Below are 5,280 nucleotides of genomic sequence, written 5' to 3' on the forward strand. Positions count from 1 at the left end.
CTCTCCGTATCTATTTAGACCGAAATATCGTAAGGGTCTTCACTATCGCTAATACTCTATCTATTCTATAACCCGCGTCTCATCGAGACGTATAAAACCGATAACACCGAGGCCGTGGAATATATCGACGACGTCGCCATTCTCGCACGGGTTCGACCGTATAACGTAACTATAAGACTCTAAAAATAATACATCGTATAGAATATCGCCCTCTAAAGATTTATATTAAATCTTAAGTTACGTAATTAAATACGAAGTTTAACTTCGTATTTAGATCTAGAGTCTATGAAATTACGTAATTAGTACAATATTAATTCCGCACTCTATTAAATAATTAGTCGTACTTACTAATGTTAATTTAAAATTAACATTTTAAGAGTCTTAACTATAAATACTCATTATCTATATAAAGATCTTTACCCTCCCTAGGTAGATAGTTATCTTTAAGTTCTTTAATAGTTAGTTACCTACCTATAAGATTTACGATCTATATAAGCCTTATTATCTATATATTAGATAGTTCTCTAAGTTCTCCGAACACATCGAAAAATCGAAACTTAGATACAATAATATAGATTATAATTCGCACTAGCAAAGTATAAGTTAGTCTATTTTACACGAGATTCTAGACACAATATTATTCGCCCTCTTTACTTACTCTACGCCACGATTCCGGCATTATCATTCGGTCGATACTTAGATATTTAAATAGACTCTAAACTACGTTAAGACTACCACCGAAAGAAGATTAAAGCCGAGGCGATACAACGACTATTAGCCTTATCGACGCTTATATTATCGATATAGAGCACTAAACTAGTTAATCTCCGATAAGTATACCGCGTTATAATTATCTCGTAGATACTTTACGAATACTCTACATAATATATTCTTAGAGAGAAGAGCTAAGATAGAGAGAGTATTATACTTAATACGATTACTTAAATTTAGCGATGAGTAGTATAAATTATTATAAATATCTTTCGAACTACGGCGGAAGCCGCGATAAATATCGAGACGCACCTACTACTAACGATATAGTAACTTAAATAGATAGCTCTAGAAACGACTATACGAATCCGTACTACGTCTCTCTACGTAGATATAGTCTATATAGAAGATAATAGAAAAACTTAGAGTTCGCTAAACTAATTCTTTAATATTTTAAAGAATAAGTATAATATTAAGCTTAACTAATTAAAGAAGCGCTAACTATATATCGTACCTCTATAGTGAACTTTATTATTCACTAAAATTATCGAATTTCTAGAGAATACGATTAAGAAACACGATACGATAGATTCTACGATACTATATATATATACGGACGGCAGCGGCATTAATAGCTACGTCGGTGCGGCAGCGATCGCGTCGTTACTATAACTTCCCGGTGCCTAGATAAAGAGAATAGAATATATAGATATCGCATCGACCTCGACGATATATACGGCAGAGCTTAGAGAGATCGAGATGACGTTCTAAATCGCTCTAGACGTCCACGCAACGATAAACACCCCCGGCGAGTGCATTATCTTCACCGATAACTAGGCTACCATTTAAGCCATGGCTAACTCTAAATACCCCTCGGGGTAATATATCTTAGTTAAGGTTATTTAAGCACTCGACTAGCTCCGAGATAGAGACTAGAATGTTTAGCTTCGTTAGATCTCTACGTACGTCGGGGTTCTAGACAACGAGGCAGCCGATCGAGCGGTAAAGGAGGTTACGGGCTATACTCCGAACACGGCGGCGAATATAGAATCACTACCTAAACTAGAAATACTTTAGATCCTCACGGCCCCGACTAAATTAATCATCCGCCGGGCTATAAAGATCGAACAGAACTAAAATTAGAAAATAGCTAAATATAATCGGGAGCTTTTCCGGCTTAGAGTTAAGCCTAGAAAAGGGACTCTCACTATGTATAGAGGCACTCATCGAGCGATTAGCTCAGTCATTATCTAGATGCGTAATGAGGAGATCGGCTTACTAGCCTATCTCTATTTAATTAATAAGGCCAACACTAGCTAATGCCTCTACGGATATAGACGCTAGACCGTACGATACGTTCTCCTTAAGTGCCGGAAGTGGTGTGAAGAACGACAACGAATATAGGCAGGCAAAACTCCATACGTGGATATTAAGCGTATTCTCTGTAGCTCTCTATAGCTCGTTAATCGCCGTTTAAACAGCAAAGATAATGATTAAAACGGAACTACTAGAGTAATTTCGAGCAGTACCGTCCACGGTGCTTTAATATTCGTAAGCGTAGACGAGTGATTATTGTTATACAGAAGTCGAGGAGAGCTAGGAAAGACCTAATAAGTGCGCAGACACGGAATAATTATAAGAACTGTAAATAGAGGCGTACTTATATAGAGCAGAAGGAGAAAGTAATTCTATGACAGCAGAATAGCTTAAGCTCTAGAAGCGCAATAGAAGAAACACTTATATTTATAGTTAAACCGCTATATAGCTACCATTAACTTAAAGCTTAGAGCTGGGAGATAAGTGTAATAATATTGAGAACTATCTATAAAGATACGGAAGTTACTTATAGCTATAGCTAGTGCCCGAGGGCACTAGCTAGTGTAATAACTACCTAGTAGATAGTTACCACTAGCTATAATACTACCTACAGCGCGCATCACGTAACCTAGAATCCAATTTATTAGGGCGGCTAAAATAGTCTATAAATTAAAGAAGAAAAAGAAGAAGAAGAAGAAGAAGAAAAAGAAGAAGAAGAAGAAGAAGAAAAAGAAGCTAGAATAATATCTTAGAATAGATTATAGCTAGAGATAGATTACGTCTAGAAATAGATTATACTAAGAATAGATTATGGCTAGGGATAGATTACGTCTAGGATAGATTATATTAAAAATAGATTACGACTAGAGATAAATTACGTCTAGGAATAGATTATACTAAGAATAAGTTATATCTAGAAATAGATTACGTCTAGAGATAGGTTCTACTAAGGAAGTCTATTTAAGCGTCTTAATAAAGAATCTATTTTAGGACCCCTATAGAGATATTTAAGAGAGGGTGAATCTCTAAGTAGATTTATATTTAGTATTAACACTAAAATACGACGGGCTCAACTTCTAAAGAAAGAACGTAGTATCGTAACGGAAAAAGCTCTTAAGTGTAAGGGTATAGTTAGTGTTCGACTTAAGATATTATCGTTTTCAGAGATTAAGACGAAAGATCTCACGAAGCTAAAGAGTAATATAGAGAGGCTAAAGAAAGTATTTCAGAATGAAGGTTACTAGCGTCTACCGTTGCCGAATTATATTTTAGCTTAAATCGATAAGTAGAGTCTTAATGCCGCCCTTCGATATTTATAGCGCTCGAGTAAAGAACTTTTTATAAGCTCTCGAGACGAATATCCCGAGCTTAAGTTTTTACTAGGTTACTAACTTATATATCTAAATAAATAGAGCCGCGCTCTTACTACCGTAAAGATTCTTTCTATCGCGGACCGAAGATAGACCGTAAATTTATATACTATAGATATAAGACGCTTACTCTCGTATAGTAAGATATTATATTAATATATAGTTATTAGATCTTATAGAAGAGCTTAAGACGATTCTAGTAGAGAAATACTTAAATAAAGATCGTTTATATTTTAGAAAGATTTACTAAAAGCTTTAGCTATATTATCTCTAAAGAGACTTACGAATTAATAATTAGTAATTTAAAAAACGGTACTAGATATATTTATTATCTTATAGACGCCGTAATATTAAGTAGCTCCTACGTTATCGTAAAATAATCGCGATCTATAATATTCTACTAAACGTTATCGGGCTTTAGAGCGATTAGAGAATAAGTACCTAGTATAAGATACTTATAATAAGAGTTAATAAGGTAAGTTCTATTTTATTAATTATTTCGATTCTCACTAATTATTATAGTACGTTCTATACTACCTTAATTTTATAAAAGACTTTTAGTATAAGAGCGTTAGAGTAGAATAAAATATAATATAAAAAATTAATGAAAATAGCGTTAAAGACCTTAAGTATATCGCCTCTAGAGCGTATAGAGCGAATACTTAGAATCTATATAGAAAGTTAAAGATTAGAAAAATCTTCGGAGCTTTTAATAACTAAGATCGCGAAAAGATTTAGATAGAAGTATATCGTCGAACGAAAGATCGTATAATTCCGTTATTTTTTATCTTCTTTAAGAATTTAAACTAGCTAAAGAGCTTAGCGAACTACGTTAAACGATTAATATTAATATTACCCGGTAATACGATTCTCTACGCACTAAAATAATATATCTTTACGGATATTAACTAGCGAACCGACTAATACTTAATCTAGAAATTTAATTATACTTTCGTTTCTAAGCTAGGAACTAAGGCCGATTTAATGAATCTAAGAGTTCTATAGCTATTTCTTATCGCTATATATAATTATCTTAATATATCGGCCGAACCTAAGAAAAAGAATTTACTCGTAAAGCTAAGACTAAAGAAAGCGAACTCCGAGATTCTATACGAATTTACCGCCTATACTTATAAGCTAAACTTTAAGTCCGATGAGATTCGTAAACTAACGAAACTTAGAACGTTATCGCGAGCACCGTAAAAGAAGTTAGCGTTATCGAGTTCTAAAGACTCTAATTCATTTATTAGGCGATGCGGTATTTCTTAGAGTTATCATTACGAATAAGATAAACTAAGTCTCTTTTTAGAATCTTTATACGTCGTACGTAGTAAGAAGTTTAAAGAGATAATATCTTTATTTATACGGCGGTCTATTATTCTTATCTTTTTTAAGAAATTAATAAGTCTCTACTTAAGTAAGACGACGTCTTATTCTTCCGAATCTATAGTAGATTAAGAGACGATTAGTAAAGAATCTTTACCGAGGCCTATATAGCTAAATTAGTAAGATCTAAAGTAGCGTTATATCGAATAACTCTTAGATTCTTATAATATTTAGAATCTTTTATAGTAGAGTTTATAAGCTAGTAACATCGTAAGAAAGACTAAAAATTTTCTCGCGATTTAGTTTAATCGGTAAATACTTACTATAAAGAAATAAGTTAAGTTAAAATAGCTATCTAACTTAGAGATAGCTAATGAAATAAATAATGTTCGATATATTAGAAGACGAGATAGTCGGAAAAATAGACGAATTTAAAAGAAGAAAGCGATAAATAAGTAAAGAAAGACTTCTTAGAAGAAAGAAGAAATTAGTGCGAGAAAGAGAAAGAATATATTAGATATAGTGTTACTAAGAGTTACTAAAGATAGTAGTATTC

The sequence above is a fragment of the Cladophialophora psammophila genome (genome assembly GCF_000585535.1).
Source record: "Cladophialophora psammophila CBS 110553 chromosome Unknown aczJe-supercont1.22, whole genome shotgun sequence".
Lineage (NCBI taxonomy): Eukaryota > Fungi > Ascomycota > Eurotiomycetes > Chaetothyriales > Herpotrichiellaceae > Cladophialophora > Cladophialophora psammophila.